Raw genomic sequence first — 12,036 nt, 5'->3', positions numbered from 1 at the left:
GGCAACGCACTGCGGCAGAATATTATCTTTCATACATTGGTGCGGCTAAAGGCTGAACCGCTCGAGCGCCGCAACCCGCCTGGCGCAGAATGGCATCGTTACTGTGGGAGGTAAGTTATAAGCGCACCGCGATATTACCACGCAAACGTGAGGCCCAGGCGTAAACTGGCCCGCCGTCGCGAAGCCCTATACAGAGTGTACTTGGTGCAGGCGGGAGGGGATAGCGGATAGGGGGGGTCGTTTATGTTCTGCGGAGTATAGTATAGTCGAGTTCTGATTCGACTCGATGGCGATATGGAGTAATTCCTTTCCACCCACATTAAAACACTGAGGTTAGTTGGAACGAAATTACAACGGGATCGTGTCTCTGTCTCGTACCATATAGCGACGCTCACCTTTTAGAGTTCCGGAGTTGTCCAATTAGTCGATGACTCCGCATGGCTCCGTCTGCAACACACAGAGAATGACTGTAGTTTATTATCTGCCCTCGGGGTTCATCACGTCTCGCACCGTTTCCGTTTTTATGCGCGGCCAGCCGGAGCCGGCCCTGTACAACACCACCACATTCAGCGTTAATTACAGGTAGTTTGTTCCTCTCAGTGACGGCGCGCGCGCGCGCACACACCCACTCACACAGGGCGCACGCACACGCGCACACGTACGCGCAGGAAATCGTGCCGGTTGCATACGTAACTGTCGGCCCTTTATAGCAGCCTTGGACCTTGAGGGCCAGCAGGCGGAGCGGCAGGGGCGGGGCCGGCGGGACGGGGCAGTCCACTACCTGGCCTGGCGACGCACCCTGCCATCAGCATTTTTTTCCAGAGCATTTTATCGGCCAGAGAAGTAGAATCTTACCAGCAAAAGCTTTCTCATGCAGTTTAAAGAATATCGGTGGAACACAATTCACCAGCCGCATGCACGGTTAATTAAGCCCCCTGGAAACTCGAGTGTCGTACAATCACAGTATTATGATATGTGTAATATTGTGATGCAACTGGTGAACTGTAGTTGTAAGTCTACCTTTCCTCTTCCTTTCCTCCATAATATGCTCCACACTATATCCCTACCATTTCTCTTCCCTTTATTTTTCAATTCACTTAACATGTGCTTCAAATACATAGCTATGTTTTTAAAAGTCCCTTAAGATTTAGAGTGTGGAAACGAAATCTTTTTTTCACGTATGTGTGAGGCTCAGTACTTGCAGCCCAGACTGATACTTTGCGACACTTTAAGTTTCCAGTCTGGCTTTTGGGCTGCAGCTACACCTTCACGAACTAGTGGGAGCAAAATTGCCACGCACCTCTTAACGCTGGAGCCGAGACCCTTTATTTTCAAGACAGGAGAGACTGGAGGAAGGGAGGATGGGGCAGAGAGCCTCCGCAGGGCCCGGGAGCACAAACACCTGCGCTGTCAAATGAAACAAAGACAAGGGCCGCCCGCTGCTCGGCCCCTTGCTGCCGTTCGTCTCCGGCCCTGCGACGAGGGTCACGGTGACCTCCGGCCAGCAGGCGACAGGCTGCGAGATCAAAGCGCAGGCTCGATTCAAATTTCATCGCTTTCAGTCCCTAACCGCCCGCCTGCTCGAGCCCGCCAGCGTCGCAGCTCGCTCGCTTCATCTCGACGGGAAAACGACTCTCTGGCTACGGGCCTGCGATCAGACGCGGCAGGCTTCCCAAGATGATGTTGGAGCTACGGCTGACGCGGTCTACAGCAATGTCGGGCCGAATACACTTGCTTGAGACCAGGGTAGTTAATTTTATTTGTCTGCGTTTCGAAACTTGTACGATTTATGGTTAAAATATTACTTTCATGTAAATAATTCGGGAATCGCTCCCCCTCTACCTCCAGCCCCCACCTTACTTTCCCTTGCAACTACTCCGACCAACCGAAGTTCATTTGTAAACTTGGCATGGGATGGGTGAGACCTGTGTCAACCGACATGATGAATGCTTTGTTGACTTGCCTAATGAGTTAGGCATGTTCCTGCCGCACTTGAATTCGTTCACGCAATCCGGGTGTCGTGATCCCGAGAGCGACACAGCGCCCCTCTGCGGGAAAGGTTCAGCAGCCGGAGGTTCAAAATACTTTGTAAATACCGCGAGAAAAGAGGTTTGCTACTCACCGTTAAACATCTCCTGCCGTTATAACAGGGTTGTGGTAGGCTCTACAGTCTGCCCAGCCTAAAACGGACACGATCCCCGTGAAACTCGCGTCCTTTACGAGCGCTCTCAGTGAAGTCTGTTCAAATCCTTATTACTCGCATCCTTGATGGTCCATAAAACATGCAGCCGCCGGAACATGACAAGGGCAAGATGGTGTTGATGGTGCCGTCCTTGAAGAGGGCCTGCTCTCTCCCTTACCCCCCACCCCGCCTTCCTTTTGTCGTGAAAGAACTTAGTTGGACGGAGAGTTTGCAACGCATAAAAGCCCCCCTCCTTACTCCTGCGCCCCTCCGTTGAATATTTGGATGCAGGAAACTCATTAACATATAAAAGGCGGCGGAATACAACAGTGTAGGTGGTGGCGCGTACCGCGCTGCTGCAGTGCAACCGCGCGACGTCCTGCTGCTGTTGCAAATAGTTTTATACCGGCGGCGCTCGGCAAGGTTTCCATTCCCTCGACATTAAAAATAGTTGCGGCCTATAGCGAGCGAGACTGTGTTGTTGTGTCGCATGACCCTGGTTGTGTGGCACGAGAGTGAGAGTGGGGCGCGAGGCCAGGAGGTAAGGGGAGGGGGGGGGGGCAGTCGGACCCGGCGTGCCGCGGCGTGCACCAACATATTACAGCAGCGGTTCTTATTTCACCTGCGGCGCTCCGCTCACAACAAACGGAAACCCCCGCTCTTGTTTACCATCGCGCAAAACGCAGCTCTCATCACAAACTTTGGATGGCGCCCGGCGGCCTTCCCCCCCAGGAGCCAAGCGCACGCGAGGTCACAGGGCGCGAACCCTTTAACGTGGCGACCTACAATCATTCACGAAAAATAGGGAAGCACTACGCTGCAAAGTATGATTAAAATTACATGACCCGGAAAAATGTTATACAAAAATATCTCAGGATCCGAAACGCGGCTACGCAACACGGACAGGTTGTGGGTTCATTTGAAGGGGTGGGCCAGGAGCGGGCGGGCGGAGGCGGATTTCGTTCAAGTTCACAAACGGTGTGTCTGCTGCCGCGCACAGCGACACAGCTGTCGGTCGGGCCGCGGAGAGTTTTCTCTTTCTTTGTAAAAATAACAAGTTGTCGGAGTGACTGACTGGTCGCTTTACGTGCCAAGTCCTCTCGTGACGTGACACGCACCAGCCCGTCTGGCGCCGGAGAGGGGACGGGCTGGAGAGCACAGCGGCCTGATGAAACTTTGTGGCGGCCAGCAAACAAAGCAAGAAACGCGACCACAAAAACAAACGTTGACAGTAGAGGAATCTCGGTTTAAAAACGGTGTGCAATAACACGCGACTACACACTGAATATTAATGTACTTTTTCATGATAAATAATGAAGACTCGATCTATGATCTCACTGCTGAACGGACGTGTTGACTCGTGTCGACTCCTGCTGATATCGAAGGAGCCGTCTGACTGCTGACGCGGAGCTGACAGATGGGGCCTCGGCATAGCACGGCGGGGCCACCAGGCACAAGGCCTTAGCCCACACGCACGGGCCGTAACCCAATCTGAATGTGCAGTGTGCGAGAGAGACAAAAACACACACGGCAACAAAAAGCTTATCAGTTCCTTTATCGTGATGGAGTAGGCGGGGCTGCGGGTGGGCCGGGCCGCAGGGCACCCGAGCACCCGCTCTGGGTGAACGCCCCCGAGAAGGCCCGGATTACTCAGGTGCTTGAGCGGCAGCCGGCTGGGAGTAAGGACCACGGTTCGAAATCTCTCGAAAGAAATCTCAGAGAGTCGAGAGAAAAATAAGGAAAACTACACAGCTTATTGAAAATTAAATAGGGATACCAGAAAAGAACACTGTTATTCAACAAATGTGACGTCACATTCGTTTCAATGTGAATCGTGTCACGTTCGTTAAAATGTTGTGTCATATTCGTTTAAACGTGAATTGGCTGTAAGTCTAGCGCCATTTGAGCAACAATGCACATAATGTCACATTCAAACGAATATGACAGAATATTCAAACGAATGTGACAGGTTTCACATTGAAACGAATGTGACGTCATATTCCTTGAATAACAGTGAAACCACCTTACATGGCATATAGTCTTAATAATCGATATTATTCACAGAAAATTTTAACGTAAACCGAGTTACTAAAAAATCCATTTCAGTCTTTGGCCCTACAGAAGAGATACACGGCAAAACCTGTTCGTGAAAAAGTCGCAGTTTCCAAGGCCTTATTTTCTGCTCCATCCTTACGGAAAAGTTGGTCGGTAGTTACGTGTTCAATAGGAAGTGACCTAACGTAGCCTGGCTCGGCTGGATGCAGAGTAGGGCCGGAGTAACGATGGGGATGGCACGTCACGGCGAAGCAGTGGTATAAAGATACGGCCCACAACGATCGCGTTCCCAGGACGAGGAATGGGAGAGGTAGAGAGGGTGGGGATGAAGTGATGTCAGGGCAAAGCGAGTAGAAATGGAAATGGCATAAAAGAAAAAAAAGGGGTAAGCGGACAAAATTGACAACAATTGTGAGACTGGAGGGTTTAAACACACGGGAATCTGACCACCTTTTTTTTTTTATTATTTTTTGTTACAAAACATCACTTTGCCATGGCGCAGTTCAAAGAGGCAAGCCGTCGCCCACGGGGCTCGCTGTCACGAGGCGCTGAGGCGGCGTGGGGACTTGCTGAGAGGCGCAAGGCTCACCTGCGCTACTCACACGCTTCGGCTGAGCCGAGAGGGTGTAGTCGAGAGGCAACGACGGAAAAAGGGGGCGGAGTTTTTCCACTCTAATTAACGATCCGTGTATGTATGTTGGAGCTTTGCTGGCTGAAAACAAGTTGTACTCGGGTTGAAAGGCGCCATTTGAAAGAGGAGAGATCGTCTAGTCCCAAAGCGGTTGAGGGGAATGCGAAATGAAATCATCATGCAAGAGAGGTGGGGGGTTTTGGAAGGAAAAGGCCAGAACAGCGACCGTCCTTTGGAGAAAACAGGCGCAAAAACATGGCGGGGTAAAACGCGGTGCGGCCAGAAGCAGCTATAGGGTAGGTAGGGGAGTCGGATTCTTCCCTTCAGCAGCAGACGAGTGTGAGAGAGTCGCGGCGAAAGCGAGAGTGAGGGAGAGGTAAACTCGACGTCTTTAATGATCCGACTCCCTCCTCGGGGTCCGTGGGGGCCCGGGCCCCAACCCCAGCGGCACAGGCAGAGCTGGCCGGTGGAGCAGCCTCTCACCAGGGCGGCGGTATCATGACTGCACAGACAGCCGAGCGCCAAGTTGCTCGCCGGCAAGGTCGGAGTGGTTCAACGAGGCGCTGGTCAGGGCGGAGGAGGAGGTCGGAGGAGGACGGAGGAGGGCGGAGGAGGAGGAGGAGGGGGGAGGCGCCAGAGAAAGTTTAGCGCCGCCCGGACTCTCTCTTTCCTCACATCTGCATATAGGCTGCCTTAGCCTGGCCGAGCGCCTACCCGCACTCTTGGGCTCTGGGGTGGTGGGGAGCAGCTGGGCGCGGAGCTACTCAAAGCCTCCCCAGAGGCCAGCGGGGCGGGGCCAAAAGTTTACACAACGCAACACAACAAACGTGTGAAACTCTACACTCGCGTTTGAATTCGAGACGTTTTTCCCGCGCAGTGTGTATACACAGGGGTCCCGCGCGCCTGCCGCCAGCGGCGTTGCCTCGGCGCTGCCCACCACTCCATCTCCCGGCTTTTCGTTCTCCCGAACACATCATTCATACGCATCCGCTGGCACACGCAAGCGTCCACCCCCACCCGGCGCCCGGCCGGCCAAGGGTCGAGTCCCCAACCAGCTCTCGGCGCAACTTGTGCCGCGCGGCGAGCCGGAACGGCAGAACTACCAAGCGGCACACTTGATCCGCCATTTCGGCCTCGCTGTGGGTTGAGAGCAACCACTTTTCCTAGCTACGATATATACCTTCCAGGAGTAATCATTTTTCCCTTTATTTGCGACCTTTTACGTTAGCATCTGCGTCCAGCAATTGAATGGGGGCGAAAAGCAGGGGGTCGGCGTTCAGAGTGGTCACGTGATGGCGCAGTACCCGCGGCCCTCGACTCGACGCGCGCCCTGCTCGCTCATTGTCGTAAAACAAACGGCAAAGTGGCACACAGATTGCGGGCCGAGCGACGCGCCAGAGTGAGGTCTAATTGACGCTGGCGAGTAATCGCACTCAGAGTGCAGGGTACCATGAGCCTGCATGCGGGCGGGCAGCAGAGCTTGCTCGATCTCCTGTGCGCTGCCGGGTGATTGCGCGAGTATTACACGCACTGTGGGCGCTGCGGACTGAGATTGGTCGACTCAGCCACCCCCTTCCCTCCCTCTCCAACTCTACTTCCTCCCCTGTTCCCTCCCCTCTGCCCCACGGCGCGCCACATGGTGCACTCAATGCACCCCACTTTTCCCTAGGTCCGGCCGGCCGGGGGGTAACAGTCATCCGTGACAAAGCTCCGCCGCCACCAGCCTGCACCAGGCCCGGAGAGCCAGCAAGGCTCGGCTCGGCCGCTGCCCCAATGTTCCCAACACAACCACAATCACCTTCGCACCAGCGGCGCTATTGGCTCTGGACGGTCAGGGGGCCGGCCAGGCCTGCCAGCGGCACTGTGTGCCCCCTCCCCCCCCTCTCCCATAGAGGGGGTAAAGAGACTAGAGCGCCAGATGTCGCAGCCACCCCCAACCCATTGTTGACACTGCGCCTTTGCCTGGCCTTTCACGCATTGTTATCCGGTCACAAGCGTGCCCCTCGGCTCAGACCCACCCCTAGCCCCCCCAGCCCCTCTCCTCCATATCCCACCGGCGACATGTCCGCCCTCCTACATTCCTCATCTCCCCCTTCGTTCTCTTTATCACTCCTACCCTGCTCCACTCTGTCCATTTCTCTGGCTCTTTTCTCTCCAAGGAGAAAATATAGCGGCGGCAGCAGCATTTGATAAATTAATAACACAGAAGTACATATATTATTCCGGAAAATGGTCGTACGGAGGGGTGAAGAGAAAACGAGACAAGGAGCGATAGGTTCTTATACGGGCAGGCCACCCCTTCTGTAGGCGATAACAGTATCTCTTCTTCACAGCGCCCTACAGCCAACAAGCCCCTCCAGTGATCTGTGACGCCCTGCAACAACATTTGGTACATCGGCACGCTAGCGGCCCGAGCCGCTCCCGGCGGAGCCCGGTAGGTGAGCCGTCCTATGAATATGTATGGGCGATGGCGCTAAGGAACTCGTCGTTACAAGATAACAGGGGTGTTTGCGATGATGCAAGTAGTGGGCCCACTGTTGCGTGCAAACGGCGTCCTCCAAAACTTCTACCAAAGGGGAGGAGGAAGGGCAACATTAATGTCTGGTGTAGCACTGTCACTCTGCACAGACCGTGGCAGCCGAACAGCGCTTGCGGACAAAGAAAACAGCTCGGAACAAAATTCTAATCCAAAGTACAGTTTTAGCGCTGTCGATCAATCAGCGGGGAACGTTTGAATAAATGTAATCGGGTGAAAAAAAAAATACATGCAAGCTTAAACCGTGACACAAAAATTATTGTAAGTTCACGAGGATATTTCTTATTTTTCCAATGTTTGGCGGGCTATTGTCTGCGGCAGCTCGCGTTCGCTTCTCTATCTCTTCCGCAAATGACATCCTGGTCCGCTCTCACTCCGACCGGCCCCCGTTTTTGCGCTCTTTGTATTTGACGCGCGCGCATCCGCGCACTGGGCAAGCTTATATTCACTCGTCGAGCTCACTCCATATCTCCTTCAGTCGCGGCTGCAACAGCTCTCTCTCTCTTTCTCTCTCTCTCACCCCCTCCTCGCCGAGCACACTTGCACGCACAACGCTCTTTGTCATGCGGTCGCGATACGACTGGCCAATATTATTTGTTTTATGTTGCGACGTGGCGCAGCGCAGCGCTCGCGCCGCCCCGGGCCATTTGGCCGAGCGCGTGGCTCCCTCTATCAATATCCATCGTGCGGGACGGCAAGGGGCGGGCGGGGGCCGCGTTGGTTTTTTTCCTCATCTCGCTCCCACTCTCCGCCCTTCTTTCCAATGCCATTCCTATCTCTCTCTCTCTCTTTCTTTCTCTCTCTCTTAGTCAGAAAAGCCCGGCAGTTGAGGGAGAGAGGTAGAGAAGGGGGAGGGGGGTGGAATACAAATAGAAGGAAGGAATCTGTTTTCAACTGAGGGGCGGCTGTACAAATATTCTCGGACCGGTCAGAATAACGCTCAGCTACACTGCGAAAAGAAAAAGCCAATGATATCGTCTCTGGGCAAGGTCGACTCTAGCAATAGTCGCAATCAAACGCCTTGGGCCGAAATTACTGCCCAAACAGCTTGTTGCGGCTTCTGCTGCTCTTGTTCGACGACGGGGCTTGAGCCGGGCACATGCCAAAACTTGGCCCGTCGCGCGATCCTCGATCCCTCCGAGCCGCGGTTCATGACCCTGCGGTTCGACTTTCGACCTGTCCGCGGGCGCGGGGTCGTCGTATCACTGGGCTCGGGGCCGGCTGTGATTGCCCACGGCTACCGCGGTTAGACATGCAACGGATCACACAGACACTGTTAAGAGCTGATGGTGATTTTCACCGTAAGGTACGGTGAAAATCACTAAGTTACGGTGAATCAGGGAAATCAATGTAACTTACAGCGATATTCACCGTAGCGGTGCCATTTACCGTAGCTTAAGGTGAAATTAGCCGTATCTTCCGTCGAAATTCACCGTAAGATACAGTGGTGCAGGGTTCACTGTAACTCACGGTGAAATCTACCGTAGGCTTTAAACAGTGGAGCCAATAAGAGACAAGGGCTTGTTGGGGTCTGCTGGCTCTCTGAGCGGGACGCGGGTCGTCCCATGCGGTGCTCCACAAACCCACACCGGCCAGCGGGCTGCAGCGCTGCGGGCGATCCGATCCGCCGGGCAGCGACTAACGAGGAAAACGTTCACCGTTCCAAGGGAGCACCGCAACGGTCATCAGTCTAATCCGAATAGGAATGTCCGTTAGCAGCAAGCAAGCCTGCCCTATGTGGGGACGTACGCAACGAAAGTATTTTTTTTTTTTTTTCAAAAAAGAGGGAATGCTCTAAACAACATAAACTGAAGGAAAGGATCGTTTAGGCGAGGTTTGAATGTGCAAATTGTTCAACACAGGTGTGCGATAGCCGCATACATTTAGGCGCAGTGGTCCGTAACTTAGCAAAAGAGCACACCTCTTTTTAGTTTATTTCTGTTTCTTTTTTCTTCTTGTTTTTTTCTTGATGCAATTATCTGCTTAAAAATGGTGTCTGAAGACGGCGGCAATACTTGGCATCTTATGCGGGAGAAAAGGAAATTTTGGTGTTAATAGACGCTGCTAACTTGTCAGTGTAGGAATTCTAGAACGAGGGGCGTACATACACAACGAGAATCTACGCCTGGCCTGCTATGTAACGGCAGATAAACTTCAACGCCGGCAGCAGAACGATGGAGGGGTCGTGACGCGGGTAGCTCAGCAGCCTCGTGCCGAGCTGCAATAATAGCGATACTCGTTTATCATGATCCGGTTTCGCCGCCGTCGCGCGCCTCGTTAGCGAAAAAAAAATATTGCAGCACGGGATAAAAACTCGCGGCGGCAAAAACAAGAAAGAAACACATACAAAGCGGGTCGGGGGTGGTGGTGGGTGGCCCGGGGGAGGAGATGGAGAGGGTTGTCGGTGGCGACGGCATGGCCTAGGCCAACCAGCTAGCGCCTGCGGACGCCGGGGTAGCCCACCCGCCCGGGCTGCGCGTGGGCGGGTGGCCTACCCGGCAAGGCGCTCCCTCCCTCACCCCGCCAAGTCAGCGTCAGCGGCCCCCGATATTGCGAGAGACAGTCTGTCGACCCGGCCTACAATCAATCCCCTATAAAGCGCACGGAGCGGGGGGACGACGGCGGCCGGGGTGTATGTGCCTCTCGGCCTTGTCCTGGTGAAGGGAGCGACGAGGGGAGGCGGAGGGGAAGCAGGGGGCGCGTGTTAAATATTCATCGGGTTTGCGTTGTTCAGGATCAGCTGTTATAGGCAGGAGGAAGCAAAAAAGTCTACACTGTTCCGCTGTATGCAATAACCAAAAGAGCGTTCCCAGGTGAGAAGGCTGAACTTCTGCTCTCTCGGAATCCCCGGCCGGGGCCGGGCGGGCAGCCTATCATAGTAAGACACAAAAGCGGGCAGGCCTTACTCGACAGGCAACGCCGCGTCTATGAAAATTGCAGCGGTGCATAATGGAACTAATCCGCCGGGAGGCGACGCCATCGTCCGCTAACGGATGCGCTAATCGCAGCCGCTGCTAACGGAACAAAGAGGAGGCCGCATTACAAACGCACTGTAAGGATAGTTGTGAGTGCGCGAAAACTTGCCATGCCCATGGACAGTGTCGTTAATGCAAAATAAAAAAATTGTTAAGTTACAAGCACCACGGGTCAACTTGGAATTCATTGACGACGAACAATATGTGCTGTCGTGAAAGATAATTTTTTGAATAGTAAACTACAAGATATAATGTAGATCTAGATGTCATTCTTTATTCTTTAAAAGCGATACAGCAATTCACACGCTAAAACGCTGATCACGTGTAGATTATAAGCTTTTGCTTCTAGAAACGATAGGCAACAAGGAACCAAAAACAAAGAGTAAAGTGGGAAAACAAGCACACGCACACGATGGAGACAACAATAGCTGGATTTTAAAGGTGGGTAGAAAATCTAATTTACATCCAAAGCGATCGCCGGGCAAAACACAAATACAAACGCAGAAAACAAGAGAGCAAAGCGTTCGGTCGGCTCGGCTGGCGTCGAGGTTGGCGCGGCCTACCCGACCTCGGGGGACCATGCACCGCCACGGCCCGTGCTCTTTTACCTCCCGAGCCGCCTCCCCGGGGGCCGAGCCCACCACCCTTCTGTTCTCTCAGCCCCCCTCTCTCGCACCCCCTACGCCCCTTTCTCTGGGAGTAACACAACACACACGTACAACGGGGGGCAAGAGAGTAAATCAATACGCCTGCCTTTTTGATGACGTTTGATGTCGCCCAACGACACAACAGGCGCGCCCTGTGAACGTTCAGCAAACACGAAGAATCATTAGTGGTGGGAGATGGACGAATAGATTGGCGCATCGGGAGAAGAGACCGACGCGACGTGTGGTGTGGTGGGGGACGCGCTCCTGTTGCCGCTGACCCGCCGTGTTTTGAGGAGCAGGCGGAAGCGTGGCCACAAAGGAAGACGCCAGCAGGCCAGCTCAGCTCGGCCGCATGCTGCTGCAGGACATATTTTATTCATGTGAGCGGGCGGAACAGTGCTTAGCTGAGCTGGCACCGACACTCTCGGAGTGGTTTCGGGGTGGCCACCACCAAGGCGTCTCTGCTGCGCCGCGCCGGAAGAAAACGTTTGTGCGCCACTTTGTGAGAGTCAGCGGCGGAGGGGAGGGAGGGTTCTATACCCGTTTGTACCCGGTTCGGAGGTGCAACCGGCACCGCGGCGACGGCAGGGGGGTTCATCAGCGGGGAAAAGGCGGCGGAGCGGAGCGTGTTGTTGACTTAGGACCTTCTCAAGACGAAATCACGATAAGTGGCGCGACGTGCTTCTTACCGGCGCCGCCGCCGCCCTGTTTGCTGTGAGAAAAAGAAGAAAAGGGTGGGGGGGAAGAGGGCAGTCAGTAAGGGGGTGAGAGAGACAGGGAAGCGTCAAGGGCGCGTGCACAAGAGAAAGAGCGAGACGGGGAGGTTGGGGTCCTCTATTGTGTGAGTGTAAGAGGGATGGGGATCTTTACGTTTTGTATTTCAGCTAGGAAAAAAACGGGAGGGGGGGAGAAAGAGGTAGGCATTGTCACAGAGACATACAGACAGACGAACAGGCAGACGGCTGGCGGTGGTGAGGTTGGGGGTGAGTAGGAGTGGGCCCGGGTGGAGG

The 12,036-nt window shown here is 54.2% G+C and overlaps 1 protein-coding gene across 2 annotated transcripts in view; it reads right to left on the bottom strand.

Annotated features, from left to right (window-relative positions):
• The window catches only part of LOC113202139 (uncharacterized), a 314,098-nt gene that overhangs the window by 212,199 nt on the left and 89,863 nt on the right, over positions 1-12,036 (bottom strand). For both annotated transcript variants that reach the window (XM_052268358.1, XM_052268361.1), the window contains exon 3: positions 396-447. The gene's annotated coding sequence lies outside the window, so the exon portion shown is untranslated. The remainder of the gene's footprint in view (positions 1-395; positions 448-12,036) is intronic.

Source organism: Frankliniella occidentalis, unplaced genomic scaffold, assembly GCF_000697945.3.
Source record: "Frankliniella occidentalis isolate FOCC.00 unplaced genomic scaffold, Focc_3.1 Scaffold4, whole genome shotgun sequence".
NCBI classification, from domain to species: Eukaryota; Metazoa; Arthropoda; class Insecta; order Thysanoptera; family Thripidae; genus Frankliniella; species Frankliniella occidentalis.
This window is presented reverse-complemented; position numbering and strand designations above follow the sequence as displayed.